Source organism: Alligator mississippiensis, chromosome 4 (assembly GCF_030867095.1).
Source record: "Alligator mississippiensis isolate rAllMis1 chromosome 4, rAllMis1, whole genome shotgun sequence".
In the NCBI taxonomy this organism is placed as follows: Eukaryota; Metazoa; Chordata; order Crocodylia; family Alligatoridae; genus Alligator; species Alligator mississippiensis.
The window spans coordinates 93,909,833-93,933,817 of NC_081827.1; the positions used below are offsets into that span (position 1 = coordinate 93,909,833).

A 23,985-nucleotide genomic window follows, 5' to 3' on the forward strand; every position below is an offset into this window, starting at 1 on the left:
AGAATTATTGCTGCTTTATAATATTTCTGGAACTAAGAGGGCATATTTTTGTCATAAGTACCCAGTGTGAGAAGGGAACTCTTTGGAATGATTCTGAAGTTTTATTAGAAAAGTGCACATCAAGAGCAATTTATATTGATGATAAGAAGAAACCCCCTTTAAATTATTTTTCTGAGACCAGAATTCACTGAGGACAAATCATGATGTCATTTATATTAGGCAGACAAGGTTCTTTGGGTAAATCCAATATCTTTTATTAGACCAACTCAAATTCATATTATATTTATATTAGCCTTTTAATAATAATTACCATTACATATTTGCATTATGCTAGTGGAAAGAGGCCAATAGTCTCATTGTTTCCAAATCTGCAATCATATTGGGTATGTTTAAATCTACCTATAGTTATATATTATTAAGTTTGCTGAACTTCTAATATAATAAATTAGAGGCTCTCTGCTGTTGATAAAACTGATGCAAACCAAAACTAAGGAGTATTGATATATGGAATTAACCTAAATCAGGTTAGTGATGACAAAGAACAAGATGCTTGAATGGTTTGCAGCCTAATCCAGTAAAATATAATAAAAACCAAACTTGTGAAAACTGAAACAATCACTCCTAATTGAAACGTTAAAAGCAATACTTTAAATTATGCCATGCTCTATCTGATCAGCACTCCTTAAGATGCTTGTACATATGATTTTGGATATTTTCCTAAGTGTAAGCATATGCATTGATATTTAAATTAGATCTAATATAAAATCTGTTCTTCACTAGGATTTCTTAAAAAAGAAATACGTGCATTTCTCCATCAATTTGCAAATTTAAACTATTCAATTCAAACTGTAACCGCGACAGTGTGAAAAGCTATTTACAGGTCTGTAGCCATCTCTGGTTTCATCAATTTGTTTTTCAGTCTTTGTTGTTATTTCTTGTTTCTCATGGATCTCCTGGGACAGCTTCTTGCTTGAGGAGAGAATGTCAATAGCTCATTCGTCCTCCAGGATGTTTCCCTGTGACAATGATAATATTTCCAAAATCTAATCTTCTATTTCTTTTAAGTGCTTTCTGTAAAATTATAATAAAAAGCCCCTTAGTTATTTAAAAAAACCATGAAGATCATCTAAACAATACTGCAGCAATCTTATTTGCCTATTTATATAAGTTAAGATTCACTAAAATTGGCTAAAAATGAGTTCATCAATGTTTCTTTAGGATTTCATACATCAATCATTACAACCCAGGGTTATTTTATCCGCTAAATAATTTCAGTATGCTGTAGAGGAGACACCAGAAAAGGTTAATCAATTAATGTTTTTTCTTTTCAAAAACCATCTATATATTTATTAAATCTAATTCAATTTCATATACATTTAGTCTTATATATTAAAATATTTATTTTAGGAAAGAGTTTGTGTTTTCCTTAGGCCATAAGACATTTTATTTGCTGTATAGCAAGAGGACATATTGTGATAGTTACAGAATTGTTACAAAGACAGAAAAGGAAACACAGACATATATAAAGGCAAGGCTTTAGATTTCAGATAGATTCTAGAGGGAAGCTACCTTGATTTACGTAAAGTTGTTTCTTTTATAACCTCCTAAAAGAAATGTTAATTTGGTGTGTTGAAAGTGTGCTTGTTCTTTGCAGCTGCTATGTAAAGATTATTTATTTTTGTCTTTTCAGGTTTATTTACCTGCAGAAATTAACTAGAAAACTATTCTGGATTAACTCAATTGTCAACACTGTTATTCTAGAAAAAGAAAGCTTTCCCCCCCATTTCTCTTAACTCATTGTGTGTTATAGGAAGAGCTGTGTAATATCTAACCCTTTTTGTTTTCCGAGCCCATGGAAGGTTAGGTCTCTTTTTAGCATAAATAAAACTTATGGATGTCTGTTTGTAAGACTCCCATATCTATAAGACTTGACTCCCATTGTAGCAATATGATTGCTGCATGACATCCTGTGGTTAAAAAAAAAGTGAGAGATCAGGTAGGAAACTTAGATTAGAGAAAATCAGTTCATATATAAACCAACAACCTTTTGACCTTTCTTGCCAGAATACATACGATGAGGGCAATTGCCAGTACTGTTATTTGTTTTTATTTAAGTGTTTTTACAATAGGTATTAGAGTTAAGTAATTTGATGGGTATTTCTTCATCTATCTGTTTTAAATATACCATACAACCCTCTAGATCCATTAACATCATGAAGAGGATGGAAGATTTCCATTAAACTCTGTATTAGAAACAAATTTAAAACTACATTTGCGTTAGTAATACCTACTCACAATAATGAAAACAAGCAATTAAAAACTTCCTTTCCCCTCTTTGTGCTGCTTATATTGTATTAAAAATTAGATCAAACTAGGTAGTTTTGGTTCTCCTGAAGTTGTACATCAGTGCATTGAAAAATAATATTACTAACATAACACACAAACACCAAACCTTAACGGCAGCCAGCACTGCAAACTCTGCATATATGAAGAAACCTTATTTTCATTAAAAGTACTCAAAAATATTTCACAAAAACATTCCTAAGCAGATGGAATAATGTTTCAGCCATTCCCAATGGGTGCGTCTTCGAATGCACATAAATACTCTACACTTGAATGTATCCTCTAGGTAATTTTACACAAATTAGATGTAAAGTTACCTGATGTGTACATAGCATGGGTTGGTTTTTTTTTAATGGATACATGTGCAATGCTGCTTTCATGTTTAAAAATTTTGACCATTAGTTTCTGAAAACCTCTTATTTCTCCCAAAGCTAAATGCTGGAGCTAAACTGAACAGAAATCTGTCTTATATTTAAAGATACAACAGTAAATTGTTTTAAGTCCAAAAGAACCTTAATTGCTTTTCACAAAACAAATCTGGAAAACTTGTATTTCTCATGACATTACTGCATATTTGAGATCATTTGATTTTTTAATTTTTTAAATGATACAGCTTTTGACTGAATTATGGGGAGAACAATGGTGGGGTCTTTCAGCCTTGGTGTTCTTCCTTTCTTCTTGCAGGGTGATATCTTTTCTATCCTTCTTGAAGAACAAGAAGGATATCTGTGCCTCTGCTGCCTACATTTTTTCAAATCCTTTCCTGGCTCATTTCTCCTTTCTCATTCCCTGTCTCTCCCTGATCAAGTATTTATGACAACACAAGCAGCACAGCCACCACTATCTGATTAGTCCCCATGATTTCTTTTTCTAGTAACTTGTATAGAGAAAACATACTTTGACAGGTACTTTAGGCAGATAATGAGGATTTTGGAGATGGGTGGTCATGTAGAGCTTGAAATCCCTGCTGTAACGAGTAACAGCCATTACTGAACCAGATGTATTCCATTCTACTGTTTAAATGTCTGTCTCAGCTTCACTGCTATAGAATGGGATCAAGTTCTTCTGAAAGGTTTTCAATTAGCATCATGTTTCCAAACTATCAAAGTAAAATTGTATCAAAAGAAAAAAAGCCAAACAATTAACAATTTTTATTTCAAAAGCTTTAAACTACTTTAGTTGCTTAGCATGGCAAGAAACACAAGTTGAATGGAGCCTAATGAACTAATTTTGACAATCCTGGGTTTGTGAAGCTTTTTTTTTAATCAATACAATTCTTTTATTTCTAACTAGTGAGCTGAAATAAGTGAAATATTTTAATGAAAACCTATCTCATATATTAAGGATTGACAGAAAAGAAAGCAGTAAGCAACATTTCTTTCACATCAGCAGATGATAAAAAGATCTCCCTTCTTCTATTAGGAAGTAACTTGATTTAGTTCCACGGCGTTAGGATATTACTATTGCCAGCAGAGCTATACACTTTTTTTGGTCAATCTTTGAAGTACAGCTTTTTTCTAAAAAGCAGCTACAGGGCTTCTTGATGACTTAGATCAGTGGGGGCCAACCTTTTTCAGAGGTGTACCATAAATTAGCCCTCTCCAAGTGTTACTCTGATCCCTTTCTTTTTTCCAGTCTGCTGCTCAGCTTTCTACTCCCTGAGCAAGCTGCTGCTCCCCTTTCTGCCTCTTGCCCTTGCCTGATCTGATGCTCTGCTCCCTGCCCTACCTGCCACTGTGCTGTCTGTCCCCTCCCCCATTTGCCATGTACCACACACAGAGGTTGCCCATACCAGTTGTGGCACCCATGCTGGCTACTCTGACTTAGAAGGTGGTATGATAACTACTAGGGCTGTGTGATGCTTCAGTTGCCAATTTGGTGGCTGAATGTCCAAATCCAAATCGAATCAGGAGACCCTTTAATCTCTCTGAATTGAATCAGAATCCTCCAAATTGATTCAGAAAGATTCAATGATTCGAACATAAACACAGCTTTAAATGTTTTTTCTACATACCTCAAGGTACCAGGTGGCTCATGAACACTGAGCTGGTGGGGCGGATGGAGAATCCCATGGGAGTGCAGGGGGGTCCCTAGTGTGCTCGGCGACAGACCCCCCCCCTACTCCTCAGCTTGGTGACTGGTGCCTCCTAGGTCTGGGGGCGCATCCAGGGTCCCTCTGTGGCCAGAAGTATTTCTGGTCCACTTCCAGGTCCGCTGCCAAGCAGACTGCCCCCCCCCCCCCCCCAGCGGTCCTGTGGGATGTTCCATCTGTCCCACCATCTCACCATTCACAAGCCATACCTGGTACCTCAAGGTATGTAGAAAAAACATTTAAAGCTGTTTTTATGGCCCAATCACTGATTCTTTGAATCAGCAATGAATCTTCAGATTCAGCTGAATCAAATAAGGACAATGATCCGAATCATTTAATCAAATCACTGTCCCCCGAATCAGGCCAAATCTGAATCTGAATTGAATATAGCCCACTTTGCACACCCCTAATAACAACCATATGGGCGACTGGCCTTCCTAGCAAACTGGATTTGGAGTTCAAGTTTTCAAGTTCAAGTAGCACCTGGAAGATGCTATAGCTCTTTAGGAGACTGGATTAAGTGTGTGGGTCCAGTATGAGAATATATTCTGCTGTCACTTGGAAGTGTGAGTAGGTATTTCTTTTTCCAATGGAGAGGCTCTGAATGATTTAACTTCATGGCACCTATGTGACATGGTCAATGAAAAAAAACAACCCTTTGTCTTCTAGAATGGGTAGATTTCACAGTAGCACATTGCCACCATTGTCTAGTAAGGAAAAGAAATACAGGTCTGATGCCTTATGATGTTACTTTCATGAAAGAGAGAAAAATGCATGTAAATTAGCTTTTGAATATGAATATAAAATGCATATAACATTATCTGTTTCATTGTCCCCCTCTACATGTAACAGGTATTGTGAAATTAACTGGAAACCACCTACATGTCTAGTGTAGTTATCACACAATAAAAAGCCCCAACCAGCTATAAAATTAGACCTTGAAAACATTTACCAACTTTATAGATGATTGCTGTCAAACTTTAATTTGCACATGTAGCAGGGTCTTCCCTGAGGCTGGGAGCCCTATCAGCTGATTGGGCTCCCAACTGCAGGGGTGCACTTTGTCTAAAACCCCTTGGGCCCTGAGGATCACAGTTGCCATGATCCCTAGGGCTCTGGAGGGCAGGAAATCCCCAGGGCTGGAAGACTGCCACAGGGCAATTCCCCCATCCTGCGGGTACAGAAAACCTCTGGGGCTGGAGAATCACCACAGGGATGTCCCCCTGCCCCAGGGGTGTGTAAAACTACTTGGCCCAGAGGATCATGGCTACCGTGATCCCTAGGACTTGGGGGGTATGTGAAAAAACCCGCTAAAAACCCAAAAACTTGCATGATGCAAGAGGGCTCCCCCTCCCCTGACAATAAGGCACAATGGGATTTCATTTATGATCTCACAGTTGTGCCTCCTGCCATACAGGAGGCGTGATTGTGTAAATTACAGGTTAGAAGAGAGATCTGCATGATTTTAATTGAGTTTAAAGATGGTATTTATACTAAAAGTTTGTATATAATCTGTACTGCAGAGCTAAAGGCCCTTTCTCAGTTATGCACACAGAATAAGTGCCAAATACAACACTTAACATCAACATAGAAATGATGGGGCTAATCTTTGAGTTGTCTGTCACCATTTCGTGTCAGTTCTGAGTAGTATTGGGTCCAGGACCAGAGGATCAAAAAATGGCCTAGAATCAGACAGAGCTCACCTGTCTGTCCTAGTAAGCTGTCTCTGTGCTACAGCCTGGTCTTAGGCCTGGGTCCAAGACTGAGCCATGACTGACGCCTGGAGGGTGGTCATTACATTTTCATACAGTTTTCTTGTAGCAAGGAGGCTGGGGATAGAGTGGTGTTTGACATATTATTGATATTCAGTATTGTCTCTAGACATCTTATCAGCCTGTTGCATACTTCAGGTTACTTTCAATGAAAGAAGTCATGGAAGTGTGTATAGGTCCTGATTTTTCTTTACTGGATTTACCAGGTATGTGGGCAACATCATATTTACTAGTAGCTCAGGCTCTGAATCCCTCAGAGCTTCTACTGTTCTGGTATTGCTCTACACTTAAAGATAGGTGAGATTGTGTCCTTTCTTCCTGAGAGAGACTGACTTGTATTCAGGTAATCTTTTCAGAAAAATAAGCTGATTGAAAGACCAAAGTACGGCAGTTGACACTTGGGTCTGAAATTTGGTTAAGGCAAGCAGGGTTTGTTATCAGCTGACTTTTAAAATGGATTTCATGAAATTGTTCAATCCAGTTCTTACATTCCTGTGTTTTACTCAACCCACAGTAAATAGCTTTCCTCTCAATGTAGCATATAACATGTGCTGATAGGGAAGAGAAAAAGCAAAGGGCATTAGCAAAGCTCCAACAACACAGTGCCCACTGGTTTTAGATTTAAAAAAAATAAATGAATTGCCTGGAGGTAAAGGTGGAGATGAACAAAGAACAGATAGAAGAGAAAAGAGAAGGAGAAAGATCCAGAGGCCAAGGAAGAGGGGAAAAAATGGAAAACATAACAAGAAAAAGATAACAGGAAAGTATTAAAAGGAAAAATACAAAGAGAGAGACAACAGAATACAGAGAGGAGGGAGAGAAGTGGACAGGAAGAGATGGTAATTCCCTGCCCCCCTCCCTACACCACACACACATGCCCATCAAAAGCATCACGCTTTGTCAGCAGTGACAGGAAAAATTGCCTCAACAAGATCCAATATAAATCATGGGAACTGGCAGAAGAAGGCCTTTCCTGTCTCAAATCACCCATCTAATATAGAAGAAAAACTGGCACAGAGAGCTTTAGGGAATAATACTGGTTCTGAACCACCAGCTTACTTTAAAATGTTTATTTTTAAGGAAGGCTTATCAACATTTTAAATTCTCATGGACCTTATAATAAATGGCAGGAGTTTGGAAGGGTTAACAGTCACCTAACACATTAGAAAAATGAGGAGGAATCAAGGATGCTATACAAATGGTATTTTAGTGCATGCCATTAGGGGTGGATATGGTTTTAAGAGATATGTATGTATAGTATAATTAAATAGGGTTACAGTGCATTCACATGTTGTCAGTACTTCTCTAGTTAGACCATTTGTGATCTACATTTTTATTATTCTTTGTTATTTATGTCTGATGTTTTCCACCCGGTATTAGCCCCTGTGCACACATTCAACATGGGGAAAAACAAAACCTGGATTTGAGTACAGCCTGGGGAAGGTGGGTGCTGTGGCTCTGGCTCTGACCTTGACTCTATTGTCTGTTGTGCATGGAGCACAGGGAAGACTGCACAGTGCATGGGGGGGGGAGGGGATTGAGGGAGACCATGAAATGTGGTGGGGGGTGCAAGTGAGGGGAATATCATGTAGTGGGAAAGGATGGGGCTTCAGGTCCAGCCCCAGGAATCTGGGGTTAGGGCTAAAGCTGCCACCTCCATTGCTGCCTCTCTGTGTCTGGAGCCACTGTGTGCTCTGTGCTGCACGTTGGAGCCAGAACTAGAGCTGCCACATGGAGTAGGCAGTGGTGGGTGGGTGCAAATGGCCAGGGGGCAGGCACCAGGGGAGCAAGTGGCAATGGGGGCATGCACAGGAGAGTAAGGGGCTAGCCTCTTACTGCAGCCTTCTTGCTGCTGCTTTCCCTACTGCAGCAGTGGGGGGATAAATTTAAGATGGCCCTCCAACAATTAGATTCTATACATGGAAAATTATAGCAAATCTATAATTTTCCATGTATAGAATCTAATTATTGCAGAGTCATCTTAAATTTGAGGTTGTCTTGGATTCAGGTAAATACAGTCCTTAAGACATGACCTCTGCCTATCAAAATGCTTACAGTTTCCAAAAAGAAAAAAGCAGCAAGAAGAGTTGCTTGCAAATAGCCTAAAAAGCTGCAGCCACACCAGAAGTTTAATTTCCTACCACATAACTCCCTGCAGATTGGGTCAACATTTTCTTATTTAAACCAATGTTGTAAAAGAAAGGTTTAATATTATCCGTGGACACTTGCAGTAATAACTGCCTCTCTCCTTTCTGTCTTCAAGTCTCAACAAACAGCCAGCAGATTTACATTGACTTTCAGTAGTAAGCTGCCCTCAAATAAATATCACTTTCCCTGACTACTAATTCAGGTTCAGCAAGTGCACATGCATGGGCACACATACACATACACACACGGTTTTCACACAAAAACAGAAAGGTATGCTCAATATGGAGTAGCTGCATGTTAAAAAAATGTGGTTCAAGCAGTTTATATACCTGTGACAACAGAAGAAGGGACCCAGTTTTATAATCTTTAAATACATTACAAGAGTATGATCACATTTATATTTTGATCACATTTATATTTACTCTTTTAGAGCCATTTGAGACTGTCTAAGGGAGAAATACACCCCACCCATCTCCTCTACAAATGATGCTGCTTGGGGAACACTGTAGGAGCTGGGAGGGAGGAATTCATCGGAGACGATGGCAATGGGTGGCAGAAGAGGATGATTTTGTTGCTCTTCTTGGTTAGTAGCTGTTACAATCCTGCAGGGAGCTGTAGGTTAATTGCTGCTGATTTTTTGGGTAGGTGTAATTTGTTAGACTCCATCTTGAATGGCAAGGCAAGAGAGGCAGGATCTGAGAGTCAAGTCTTTCCAAGCCTAGGGAATAATACTAGGTAAGAGTTTCTGGAGTGTTATTACCATTTAAAAAATAAAACCAGACCCCAGGAGATCTGGTATAATATGTCTAAAATAACAGCATTTTCTTTTCACATTCACTACAGCTTCCTTTTGGTAGCAAATGCTACAATAAGGATTACAAAATGGCTTTTATTACACCCCTGGGTTTTCTCATGTTCATAACTTTCAGCAAATAAAAATCACCATGTGGGAGGGAATTTCCCAAGGTTGGCCTGGGCTCAAGAAAGAATGTGTAGGCAAAGTCTGAGTGAAATCTTTCTACACCGCTGCCAACATTTCAAAAAGTATTTCTAAGGGCAGTTTTCCAAGTAGGCTGCTGGCGTGCTTGCACAATTGCAGTGAATTCTAGATCGTTTGTTTGTTGTGTTTCTATGACCGGGACATTTTGGGAGAACATCCATTATTTTGGATCTTCTTTTATTATGTGTCCATAGCTCCAGCTCTTCTAAGAACCTTCTTCCTATATCATTCCCATAAAGAGACAAATATAGAATCTTAAGGTGCTTCTAAAATACAGAGGATAAGGACAAACATCCAATAGAGATTTTAATAAAAGAGAGGTAGTTTATGAAGTTGGATTCAAACCAGAGACATTGGGCATAATCCTGGCAAAACTTCTATTGACTTCAGTGAGGCAGGATTTCACTCTGTGTTCTCCCATTCTCAAATACAGCTATCAAAGGTACCAAGAAAGAATCTATCATGAGAGGCCACAGGTAAGAAGGTGTCAGTCTTTGATTATTATTAATGCATGTATTGCAAGACCAAATATAATCGATTTATCCTTTATGAGCCAGACATATGAGAACAATTTTTATCGTGTACTACAAGGCTACCTATAAAAAAAAGAACTATTACATTTCTAAATATTGCAGAGGGGCTAGCATGCAGTATGAGAGCAGAAGCATGGTTGGACTGCTCTGCTCAATTGCATTCATTTTTTATGCTTGGTTGTATTCATCTAGCTGATTCTATGCTCGGTTACTGCCAACCTCAATATAGTGTCTGTACTGACAGTACTGGAGGGGAAAAAGAAGGTGGCGCTAAAGAACTGTTGAGGACCTGGCAGTTGATACTAGGCATAAGACCTAAGGTGTCACCTTCCTGGGTTCATGGATCATATAAAAAATTACATTGTTGTTGTTTCACCAAGAACATGGTAGGCCCAGTATGTACATTTTTCATAAAAATCATGTAATAAATGTCTTGTACTTTAAATCCCTAATCCAGCAAAGATTTATATATTTGCTTAATTTGAAATCAACTGGACTATTCACAGGATGTGATGCTAATCACTTGGGTACATGTTTGTAGCCTCAGAACCTATGTGTTTATAGAACTATGACTTTGATCAAACAAAATTCTTGATTTTACCATCTTAATTAGTTTAATTAAACATGTGGATAAACATTTGCAGGGTCCAAGTCTGGGTATGGTAAAAGCCTTCATAATTTTCATGGGTAATTTTCCCCCTTCTGCCCCTTAGTTGGGGAAATTACTAATTTGCTATTTTATAATTTTGTATTATTTTACATAAAACTTTGATAAGATTTCAATTGTTACAGCATATCACATTCCACTTGTACTTATAATAAAAATAGTATATGCAGAATAAATTGAGTATACTATTAAACAGATGTTTTGAGATTTATTTTATATGACTTAATATAAGATTGGAATGCTTTATTTGTTGGGAGTCCCTTGGGCACTTGTATTACAAGGTGAAGCAGGACTCTCCAGTTTATAACACCACTTTGTTATTTTGTAGATTTAAAGCGACTTAGGGAGCATAGGATGTGTTTGTGATCAGTTTATGTACTTAACAGAGATCATCTTTCTTTTTGCTTTAGTGTTTTCCAGATTTAGCTGTGAAGTGCTACAGCGCCTCAGGGAATGTCATACATACCTGGAGAAAGATGAACACAATTGTAATTTATATATATCACCCACAAAAAGCCTCGGCTCTCACATATTTCCTGGACCATCACAGCTACAACAGCATTTCAGTGCTACTACAATTTATTTTAAATCTTTGAACTTTCTTCTAACCATTGGAAACAACATCATCCCCGGACAAAATGGCCGAAGTTCAAATGCCATCAGCCGTGGCAGCTTTACAGACATTTTTTCAGGTTTTAATCAATTTAATATCTTGACCTTGAGGGTCTATCAAGATAAGCAGCACCTGAGCTGAGGTCGCTGAAGATGACATTATTTCCCTAAGACATAAAAGAAATGACAAAACAATGGGAGTCAGGCACCTAGTGCTTTTGAAAATCCTACTACATGCCTGTCTCCATCTCTAGGCACCTAACAATCTTTAAAATCTGGCTTTAAATCTGCAAAGCAATCAGTCACTCATTGGTCTTCAGTCATGGCTGATTTAAAGATCTGCAGGTGCTGCAGTAAGCAATCAATAGGATTTGAGGCAGAGTGGATAGTGGCGCTGTGTAAAAAAAAATGAAACAATAAATTGGGACATGGAGCTTTAGCAAAGCAGGTGGTTTGATAAAAAGTATTTGGTAAAGCCTGAGGAGCTGAAGTCAAAGACTCTGCATATTCTAAGAATACCCAGAGTTGCGTGCATTTTCTGTTGTTATTAATATTCTGTTTTAAGTTCCTAATACCACTTCCTCTGATCATCTCTTCCCAAGCTGTTCCTCAGCTGTTCTCAGCTGTTCAGCCAGGGACAATTTAAGAAACCATATTGAAATGGGCAATACAACCCTTTGTGAAGGAATTAAGAACTGGATTTTTTTTAACTGTACTGTGGTAGAGAGCCAGTGCAGAGATTGGAGGGAAAGATATTGTATTTGCACATGTCTACACTGCTTCCATGTTGAACCTGAGTGTACTGCTGGGACACATGACCTTTCCACTTACCATTTTTCTACCCCCAAGACTTTCTGTCTGGGATGTGCTTACTCAGCAGGGGTGGGCAAAATGTGGCCCGGGGGCTAGATGAAGCCTGCCAGGCCATTAATATCTGGCCCGTGGGGCCCCTAAAAAATTTAGAAAATTAATATTAATCTGCCCTGAACTGCCTGTCATGCAGCCCTCGATGGCTTGCCGAAACTCAGTAAGCGGCCCTCTGCCCAAAATAATTGCCTGCCCCTGGCTTACTGGCACAGGCTCAGAACCAAACTAATTTTGGTTCTGTCTAATTTTTCTTATTTGACACACACAGACTGTGAAGGGGATGTTCTTCTGAATAGTGTACAGCAGAGCATTAGGACAGATTTGCCTTTTGTGAGGAAAAAGCTATATGAGCTATTCTTTAAGCAAAATCCAAGTAGTCTGATGTATTGTGGTGCACGACTGATTGCGAAGCAGAAGAATGGTGGGGAAAGCACAGAGTGAAGGGAAAAGACTGCTTGCCTCAATCTACAGATCCTGCCATTTATTTCCCTACTTTTTAAAAATTCTCAAAGCAGTGCATGCTTCCTTCAGCAAATAAATCCTCTCTGTTTTAAAGGTATCCTTATACTTTCCAGAACCAAGTTAGTTGTTCCCTGTTGAAGGTTTTGCAGCTGTGATTATGGAAATAAATCTGTACTACATTTTTAGCCCAGTGGCCCATTGCAGCTTGCTTCAGGTTCTTAGCTCACAAGAATAACGACAGTCATTTTATGAGAATGAGCGATTATAAATCACATACTTTGTCAGCTCAATGCTTTTCTCTAGCAGTAGAGTATCTGAGACAGCTGGTCCTGTAGGACTAGTTCACTACTCACTTCTTGGAGCTCTGCTCACTTTTTGTTTGTTTTACCTGAATTTAAGTCAGCTTTAGCAGCTTCCAGTCTCAGCCATTTTGGGGGACAACGTTAAAAAAAAAAAAAAAAAAAGTTGGGGGGGTTATAAACAAATTGTCCACTGTCCAGTATAACATGTATTTTCAACACTGAGTTTATGTCATACATTTCTGATGAAAAAATAATATAATTTTTTGTTTTCCTTAACTAATATATTCTAACATGCATTTTTTTCCTAATCAAGATAAGCATAACTAGTGAAAACTAAGGACAGGACTTAAGTCAGGGCATTTAAATTTTATATAGCTATCCATTCAATGAGTCCTGTAGTAATCAAATATTTTTTTGTGCTTTATGAATACCCAGAGTATTTCTGCTGTGCTCAGTGGTCAAAGAGTGAACAGAAGAGCTCCTGACCCAAAGTAAAGATGATAAGATTAAATCAAAATGAGAGTGTAAATGACAAAAATGGAAAGAAATATTCCGAATTTTTAAGTTGATTCTTAATACAGTCTTTCCTGTTTTAATGGAACATAACACTACATTTTGTTTTGTTTCCAGATTAATTTACTGGCACATGATGTTAGTTACATTGTTCAATATCTGTCCACAGTTGTTCTACCAAACACATCTTAACCATATACTGCTATTCTGTAGACATAGCTGCTAGTGTTCAAACAGCCTTTCCCTTTTGTGTGCCTTATTTACATGCTGATTTACAGACACAAATTACATTTTGTATTTGAATTTGCAGTAATTGCTGTAGCTCAACACAAGAAATGTGCAAAAGTCTGATTATGAGTTAAATATATGACACGCATTTAAAGGAATGTGTACATGTGCAGTAAGAAGGACTATAAATATGATGTGCCAGTGTGACAATATGATAGTTCATTTATTATCATTTCTGATTCATGGATGTGTTTTCAGTATCACAGAGACAGGCAGATATCACTTGATGCACTGTGATGCAAAAGTATGTGCATTCATATGTTGTTTTAATATAGAGGTGTTGTAGTGATTTACAGCAATAATATATTGACTATACAATTAACTAGGAAAAGCAGGAATCTCTCTGAAACAGGGCAGAATTCATTTGGAAACTTACCTTCTGCATTTCTTCACTACTGGGGATTTAAACTAGGACTCTAATTAAATATATTTCTCATGTTTAAAATAAAATGTGAAGAAAAATATACCTTTGATTAAATATGTTGTGATTGGGGCACAACCACAGCCCTTAACTGAAGACACTTTTAAGAAACAGTTAAGGTCTTTATGAAATGAAACAGCTGAAAACAAGAAGGTCTGCATTCCAGACACAGACACACGTCATTCCCCAAAACAAAAGTACCTGCAAGGAAAGCGTAGGCAGGAGGGTTGGTTGGCTACTGTCTGAAGTGGTTTGTATGTCTGAATGAGGCAGAAAAGCCAGAGAAGCGGAGAAAGCAGCAGAAATGACAAGAGTGGTTGAGGCTATATAGACAATCAAATTGCAGGGAGTTAAAATTGGTCAGGGACTTACTGCAGAGCAGCTGCTCCATGGTAACTGTTCATCTACCCACTCTTGCCCCATGGTAAGTGGAAGCTAAATCAAAGCAACTGGCCCTTAATGAAACTGCTTTCACTAACTGTGGGGAAGAGCAGGCAGATGAACAGTTACTGTGGAGCAGGTGTTCTGCAGAAGGTCCCTGCCCCATTTTAACTCATTGCAAACTGATCTTTTGTCCATAATCTGAGAGAGAAGGCAACACGAATGCATCAAACACAGCTTGAACAAGCACTGGGAGCATAGCCCCAAGAAAATCCACAGTGAGGTTTTTAGGGCTGGCTAAAAAGTGCTTGGAGCTCTGAACAAAGAAATGGTTTGCTTCTGTTTTACCGACTTTAGGAAAAGGGAATTCCATACATTCCCTGTAAATAAACCAGACTGTAATGAAAAAAAATACCTGAATCAATTATTAGCTTCTCCCCCTAACCAGAAGAACCTATAAGACCCTATATTTTGGGCTACCTACTCTGGTCTAAAGAAGCAATATTAGCATTTAAAATGTCTTAATTAAACGCTAACATTCGTGGCTCAATGAGACAAGTGAGTGAGACAAGTGAAACAGCTGTCTTTAAAGAGTAAGTCTTGATTGACGAATTAGGCCTGGGCTTATTAAACTTCCTTGCAATACAGGTAAATTGCTAATCCAGGTTGAGGTAAAACCGAGGTTCAAGCCTAAGCCCCCAGTCACATTAAGGGTGCACACAGAAGTGCAGCTCCCTGCTGTAACTGAGAGCGTTTTGCAGGAAGCATTCTTGGTTACTACAATCCCCTGGACCAAACAGAAGTTCACTGTTGGTTCCAGGAGGGAGGGGAATCTAGCTGCTGGCTGAGAGCCTGTAGCCAGTTTCCCCTAGCAGTGCCCCCTCCTCCCTGTGAGCCTCTCCCTGTTTTGAGAATGGGAGGGGGGAAAGGGAGCAGAGGGAGCTCATTCTAAGGGTTCCCCAGCTGGCACTGGAGGGTGGAGTGGGTGAGTTAGAGCCCCTGCCCCCCCCCCACCTTGGGAGGGCTCCAATACACCTGCCCTACTCTCCAGCATAGACTGAAAAAAACCCCAGACTGAATTCCCTCCGCTCCCTTCCTCCCCCAGCACACAATCTGAAAACAGCAACAGTCTGGGAGGCAGGCAGATAAGTTACAGAAGATGCTCTATTTTGAAATGTCTTCATTTGACACCTTGTGCAATGAGGGTTCAGATTTTCATCTGATCAGCCATTTTTTAAGCTGTCTGCAGCCATACACTTGTGTTTGATCGTGGCTATAAACTGCTTTCTGTGGCCAGATTAAGTGAAAATTGTCACCTCTGTCTGCAGTTTAAGTATATGTGGGTGAGGGTTTAAGCTTGATCTTTACCTTCAGGCCAAGAATTTTTGTGTGGACAGCAAACAGGGTTGCCAAGCCAAGAATTTTTTTTTACTGACAAGCTGAAACTTTTGACTGCCAACCAAAATTTTTTACTAACATATTTTTACTGAAATATGTTTTACATAATGTAAACGTAACTCTTTTGCCAGGCCTGCCCTGCTGCCAGACCCAAGTTAACAGGGCTGGGTTCAAATTTAATGGTTTAACACCATACATAATAATAAACAGTTTTGTAGTCAGTAAGAAGTTTGCAGTACAAAACCCCCCAACTTTCTTGGGCTGGCAATCCTGCTTGGTTGTGCTGCCATCTCCCAGTCTTCCCCACAAATCTCCAAACTCTGATGTGCCCAAGCATACCCTGCATCATGCTGCTCCCCCAACCTCTCCCCCTCCAAACCTTATTCCCACTGGTCCCACTCCCCTGTTATCCTGTCCCAGACTCACAAAGAAGCCCACCTGAGATCCAACAGTATAATAAACAGCCAAAAGGAAGCAGCAGCAGCAGCAGCACATGACTAGGAAGGAAGAAGTCTACAAAGCACTCAGAGAAGGCTCCCTGTAGGATGCACCGCTCCTGCTTAGACACCAGGGGACACTGCTGTTCTTTGTCTTTCAGCACTGCACCCAGCTTTTTTATGAATGTGGAACTTCAGTCAGCTCTGGTTGCTTATAGTTTTTACAGACAGTTAAATTTTTTTACAGACCTTTTGGATAGGCATTTTTAGCCTGTATTTTTATAGACTGCTTGTAATTTACCATCCTTTGGCAATCCTGAAGGAAACAGGGTTAGGGCAAAGGCCAGGTTACACTGACAATAACCTCAGCTTATTTTGGGATGGAGACATCTTCAAAATAAAAACAGACAGAATCATTATTTGTTTAAAAACATGCACTTAGAATTTACAGACTGTTGATGAAAACATAAAAAGGTGGACTTTTTTACAGCCGATATGATTTTCTCCTTTCTCTAATGTTAAGACATTTTTTACTGTGTATTTTAATGAGATCTATGGAATTCTCCTTATGCAAATTACCTACCTTTTTCTTGACCCAATCTCCTGGTCAAGCAGAAAAAATGTGCAACAATATCATGAACATGATCAGAAATTATTTTCCCCTTTATATATTAATCTTCATACTGGTCTTCCACCACTTATTTAAACTTTTACATAATTTTAGATTACAATTACTATAAAAGGTACTGTGCCAAGTAAACTATTGATATAACAGCAACATTTGTTTTAGAATACTCTCTAGATACCTTTGGAGTATAAAACTGGAGTGTAAATTTAAATTAGAAAATGACAATAAAAGAGTTCATTGGAGATTTTTCAGAATGTCAAAGGTTGATTTAGAGACTTAGTATAGCTTTCTCCTCCAAATCAATGTCATCAACATTATATAGACATTTTTCTCCAGGATTTCTCAAAAGAAAGCCTCCTTCCTAGAGAACCCTTTTTGGTTTAACTGTTGGAGGTCAGTTCTATCTCTCAGTTTCCTACCAAAGGATGTTTTGTTAGATATAATAAACAACATTTAAGTTTTCTTGCACACTGCCTTAAAATATTGCCTTTTTATTTCACAGAGCTAGGAGCCTGGGGCAGATTTTTCAGAGCACAAGTCCTTTCTGACATTTTGTACATCTTTTCTAACCACACTGGGTGCAAGTCATCTCTACTATTGCACCTCAATCAATTCAAAGAATCATAACAGAAGAACTCACAAACCAGATTAGTGCTCACAAACTAGATAGTTAGTCCTACATTTCTGCCTGCAAATGATTGTACCCCAGATTGATGGCAAGCGCAAAAGTAAAGGCAAGTCTGAGCTGTTATGTCTTCTGAACCTCAGTGTTTCCAGGATACACAGGTGATGGTTCTTCTTTTGTTCCATATACAGGTAAGTATGCTTACATTCTGGGCATGGCTCTAGCTTTTTACTAGAGCTAGATGATAAAACAAAACCTGTATTCACTTTAATTTGGAGCACCAGGCTAAGCTATACTTCAGATCTGAGTCTTGAAATACAAATCTTGCTTGGTCAAAATTGCATTCTTGTGTTCTGCTCGGTGCCTGATGCAAGTCATCAATTGGTCAAACTTTGAAGGTAATGACTTTGTCCTTATGAACTGCATCAATTTCAGACCCAGCTCTATAAACACAGACTAGACTGTTACAGCTTTCTGTGCACTTGGAAACTAGAGCACTGAGCAATTTGTAAGAGACTGGTGGCCTGTCAAACCTATGTCCTCTGGGGACAGAGATCTTGGGTGACAAGAAATCTCTCTGATCGAGCTGTTAATTTGGATTTGGGCATCTGTACTGATATCAGCTAAAGCAATTATTAAAAAGGTACTGACTCCAGTGTCTGGAACTCTGGAAAAAGGAAACTTGTGGGATGAAAAATGTTGCAATGTTAATGCTTCATGCTGTGACCATAGCATTCACTGTACAACTAATTTAGAATGCTATGGGGTTGCAGAATTAAAATAATGCATTTTAGTAAAAAGTACCACTATAAGAAACTGGAGTTAATATGAGCAATTCTGTGAATTACTATTTTATAGAACAATTTTACTATAACTAAAAGTCTGTACCCACCATGAAACAATTCAGGTTTTTCATTCTATTTCACTATAAACAGTTTCACTGTAGGTCAGAGTTCACTATAAACTGTTCCACTGTATAATGAAGTAAGCCAGAGGGGATGGTTTAGTAGTCTAGGTGTTTGCTTTGAACTAATTAGACACCCTGGAAGCAGAGGTTCAACTCCCAGCAGGGCTAACTCACCCTTCAACTTACTGAGATAGATAAATAGAGTTTATTGCACTTCACTATCTATGGGCCTCTCTGATGGGATAAGCCCTTAAGAACAGAGGTGCAATCTACCCTGTGAGGATGTTAAAGAACTCATTCTTCTTCTCTTAAGAGTATGGCTTTGCTTTGAATCTCTGACCAAAATTTTCCATTCACCTATTGTTGTGCAGTTCACTGTGCACTGCTTGTCTGATTGACTGCTGTCCTCCATCTTAAGGATGGATGCATTTCAGTCATGCTGCATATACTTGAAGCCTGACCCAAAGGCCACTGAAATCTGTGGAAGTCAAACAATTTCAATGGCCTTTGGATCAGGCCCCTAATTTGTAAAACATTCTATGTTAAGAAAATTACAACCCAATGTAAAATAGTATTACTAATAACAAGTGCCATGCCACGTGGTGCAAACACAAAATATAAATGCAATGGTGTATATTTACTTATAGCCTGTGTTATGTACACATACATTCTCTGTGTGCAATGTATAAACTGTATCAAATGTGAACCAGTCATTCAAAGACACCTCAGACGCTTCTCCCTGTTATCGAGTTTATTAACATTCCTCTCACAGTGCTTTGCCTATAGAAATTTAGCAAGATGAAAGTTTGATGCACAAGAAGAATCTTAGGACATAGTGGTTACCGTAGCAACCTTGTCATAGGCTTCAATGGTCCTGACCCAGCTACAAAGTCCTTTACAGGCTGGGGAGACATGCCTAATGACAGCTGGCTGAAATTTGGGATTACTGATAAACTGTCTTCTTATCTAGCAATAACCTTTGAGGAATATTATCTTTATTGACTTTGTTTAAAAAGAAATCAAACAAACTGCCACTACAAATTAGTACCTAGCAATAACCAGTAATACTAATTTATTACAGTATCCTCCCTTGGCACTGGTGAAGCACCTGGGACACTGCACAACAGGATAAAAACAAATAAGATATAATTAATTAACACTGATAACACTCCCTCCTCTTTGATCCATATAAAACACAGCGGTCTAGATCATCTTCCTCAGCCATTCCTCTAACTGTATCAGCCCCAATTTTGGAATCCCTCTACTGGCTCTCTCAGCATCACCCCGCCCTGTTCTTGTTTTTTCCTCTCACTTTCCAGTTGTGTCCACTTTTGCTCCTCTACCCCCCTCCATCCTATGCCAGTCTTGCCTTTGAAACATATTGTTTGGAGCAAGGGACAGCATTGGTGTGGTTGAGCCCAGTGCTCATGGTAGGCCAATATTAGAGACTGGTACTATGCTGGATATAGAAGTTGCTTTTGTCAGTTGTGATTTCCTTGCTCTTAGTGTTTGTATTTTTGTCAAGAAATACTCTGGAAAAACCATTGCTTTTAAGTTAGCAAAGTTTTGTGAGTTTTGGGAAAGTTGTGCATCTGTGCATGACTCATACATTTCCCCTCACAACTCATGTTATATAGAAAAATGTTAAAACTGTGGTTGAAGATATACAGCTGTAAATCTGGGAAAGATCACGATTAGTTTGGTGATTTTAAATTTGACAGCAACTTGCATATTCTGCTTTGCAGAGCATGAATCTTCCCTTTTGGTGATCTGCACTTTTGTTCAAAAAAGAGGTGGAAAATGAGGCATCTTGGGACTCACACTACCTACACCCATCTACAATCCTAGATGCTTTACCCATTTGGAAACTGATTTAAATAGGTTTAGATTATATGGTAACAAACACATAAAACAGTGCTTTCATATCTCACACACGATTTGAAGGGAAGCTGTCGATTTTTTCCAATCATTTTTTAAAATTTCTGAGATCAAGACATTCCACTTATCACAAGGATTTGCAAAAACACATACACACTTATTACAAAATTTTCTACATCCTTTGAACTTAGCTCAGCAATACAATATGGGCATATTTTTCTATTTTATATCACTTCATGTCAGACAGCACAACAGAATAAGAACAGTTTATTCATATTGTGTGGGAGCAGGTATCAATTTGTAACTTGATGCATGTATGTCAAAGTGGAAGGCATGACACAAACCTGTTTATGAGCAAGGACATGTCATCAAATCAATGAATAGCTTCAGGCATGTCATAGCTGACAGGAAAGTTTATGATATGCCTTTCATTTCATTGGTATGCTGTATGTGTAGCATGTCACAAAATGCTGTGATGTTTGGCACTGACTTCTTGGTTAGTAGTTGGGTAACAGAGTCCAGTGTGTGAATTTCACAATATTTTTCCTTTTGATATTTCTGTGAAACACATTCTGCAGTCATAAAAGTGGAATAATAGCTATGATCATAATTTCCTGGATTTTTCCTGAAACAATTTATAGTTCTTCAGTTATTAGTTTAAATTAGACTAAGAAAAGAATTCTTACTGGACTAGAAAAAGGTCTAATCAGTGTCACCTACTGTATGAGGCACCAAATTAGTTCTGTCACTGGTCTGCTGGGTGACTTTGGGCAAAGTCATTTCACCACTCTGAGCCTCAGTTTCTCCACCTGTAAATTGGAGAATAATGGTGCTGACCTCCTTTGTAAAGCATTTTGAGATCTGCTGATGAAGAGAGCTATGTAGACGTAGGAGCAGGGTATGTTTAATAATAAGGGATGCCTGTCGAAGTGTGGGGATGCTGCTCTGACGTGTTGTAATTATAGCATGTCAGAGCAGACTCAATTAATCAAGTCTGCTGGAGTGTGCTGACTAGCTTCCATGTCTTGTGTATTCAGCATACCTGTGCTTCAAAATGGTGGTGGGGGTGCTTTAACTAGAGCTTATTGAATGAGCTTTAGTTAAAGTACCATTTTGAAACATGGGATGCTGAATACATGAGATGCTGCAGGCACTTTAATTAGAGTGCCTTTTGGAGCTGATCTAATAAAAGCACCCCCTCCCCATTCCTGAAGCACCTGTAAAGATGCCCAAGAGTTTTTGCTGAAGTCAATGGGAAGACTGCTGTTGTCTTCACTGGGAGTAGGACAGGCCTTTGGTGAGAAAGCTATTATATGATAAAAAAGCTACAAGAAGCATCTCGGAACAAAGCAACATTTAAATAAAGAATTTCATAGTTGGGGGCTACCTCTTAGTGCCATATAGGTGTTTTAAAAAAAATATACTTATTTTTATTACAGTAACTCCTAAAAGGTCCCACAAAACATAGAATTTCACTGTGCTAGGAATTGTACAATACACATTTAAGGACCTAGCTACACTGCAGAGTTTTGACTTATCTACAATGCAACTTCAACATAAGTTGCCTTTTGTCAGCACAGGTTTTCTTGTGTTGATACACAGATTTGATACAGGCCTTTGTAATCTGGGTAAAACTATCTCTCTGAATGACACAGGCCCTCTAATACAGTTGACGGCAAAATTCTGGACTTGCTCAAATAATATAGTTATGTTGGCATCAGTAAACCCTTCCTATAGTGGAGCATGTCTTCTTCTAACATAGTCTTGCAGCAACATTTGACTGAGATGGTTTTATTCAGGAATGAGCCTACCTTGAGCAGGGGGCTAGACTAAATGACCTCATGAGGTCTCTTCCAGCCCTACTTTCCTACAATCCTATGATGTCCCACATGGAGAATATCTGGTAATATTCTCCAAGAGATCAGATCAGAGAGTCACAATGGTTCCTTTTGGCCTTATTATTCATTAATTTTATTAATCTTTAAAAGGTGTTCGGACTTTAGGTATAGTGCACTGACAAACAGAACTAAATTACTATGGAGTAGTTGGTGAAATAACTACAACTACACCGTAGGTACATACATCCCTCTCCTCTTTCCCAACTGTCTAACCAGACCAGTGGTTTTTACCTTTTCCATTTGTGGACCCCTCAAAAATTTTGAATGGAGGTGCAGATCCCTTTGGAAATTTCAAATGGAGATACAGACCCCTTTGAGTTATTATAAGTATGGGTATTCACATACTTCTGACTGAACATAGTTGTCTTTCGTGGACCCCTTAGACATAATGCATGGGGTCCATGGTCCAAAGGTTGAAGACCACTGAACTAGAGTATCCTGCATTTCTCCTAAAGTGCTTCTCTAATCTCAAGGCAACTGAAAAGGTTTCAGTGTATCAAAGTAGTTTCATAGCGCTATCAGTATTTTTTTTAAATGGAAACTTAAAAAAAGAAGCAAGTCTGTTTTGAATATCCTAGTTTTGTGTTGTTTTTGCGGATTGGAAATCCAATTTGTTTTATGGCATCCTTTGTTACTGTACCACATGGTTCCAATAAACATCAGAACTTGAGAACTGATCATCCCTGCTTATGTCTCTATAAAAATGTATGATAGCATCATTCTGTAGGGTTCCTGACTGAGGTTTTTAACTTAGATGGTAATTTAAGATTTTCTGTTGGAAGGGACACACTTCTTGTGAAGTAAGAACCAAAAAGCAATTTGCCCTGCAGCTGGCTAGCCAAGTCAGCCCTGTATGTCAATAGCTGGTGATCTTTATATTTTAGACTTTCTGTGCCTTCTGACTTCCACAGGAGCCCTGTATGAGACAAGAAGTATAGCACTGCAAAGATAGGCTCCATCTGGGAACTGGAGTTGCTAAGTCCAAATGCTTAATACCAAAGGTGATGCAAATCTATTCCCATGCACTGAAAACTGGTTAGTGCTTTGAATTCCATCCCCTAACCTTTGTTTTGTACAGGGATGGAGATGAAGAAATAAATGAGAAGTTGAAGGGGCTCAGGAAGATTTCAAGACCAGAGAGCTGTAAATGTAACTATGGGTGACGCAGGCTCTGTGGCAGAAGCATTCAGACAACAAATGATGCTGTCAATTGAGCTGGCATGAATGCGACTCCAGCAATACCATTCAAACATTTTCTTTCAATGAATTAATAGTTTTGCACAAAACTACACTGGAAGACATGAATATTTTTTCACAGACCGTAACTACGTTATCAAGTACTTTAAAAGATTCTTGTGCAAGTCTGTCAGGAGATGTAGTATAAAGCAGAAAAGAAAACAGAACAGCTGGGATGGAGAAGTGGCTAGAAGGGAGTAAGAACATGTGTAAATAGCTTCTTAGATGAATCTGAAGTGCAGAAATGATAATGCATGCACCACAGATGTAAAGGAAATTCAAGACCGTTATCAGAGGATAAAACAGCTGGAGTAATCAACATAAAGCTGGGAAATGCTTCAAGACAGCACATGAGGATGAGGACAAGGGGCCAAATTCTCTTGTGGGTTTAGTCCCTTTGAACTACCAGAGGGATGCCATGAGGCTGGCAAACAGTTGGGAATACTCCTGGCATCGGTTGGGACGGAGCTGGCATAGTCAATTCACATGCAACTGGGCTTGGCAGAAGAACTGTGCGCGGGCAGATAAGAAGCCATAGCCCACTGCTGTTACTTACCAAAGGCCTAGCGCAAGCACA

At 38.9% G+C, this 23,985-nt stretch overlaps 2 long non-coding RNA genes across 2 annotated transcripts in view; one reads left to right on the top strand and one right to left on the bottom strand.

Annotated features, from left to right (window-relative positions):
- Positions 1 to 266: 266 nt before the first annotated feature.
- LOC109281498 (uncharacterized) overlaps positions 267 to 23,985 on the bottom strand; it is a 38,839-nt gene continuing 15,120 nt past the window's right edge. The window contains exon 3 of the long non-coding RNA XR_002088155.2: positions 267 to 1,071. This is a non-coding gene — a long non-coding RNA (uncharacterized LOC109281498). The remainder of the gene's footprint in view (positions 1,072 to 23,985) is intronic.
- LOC132250116 (uncharacterized) lies at positions 9,471 to 13,078 on the top strand. The gene is made up of 2 exons (XR_009461682.1): positions 9,471 to 9,831; positions 10,966 to 13,078. It is a non-coding gene; the product is annotated as an uncharacterized LOC132250116 (long non-coding RNA).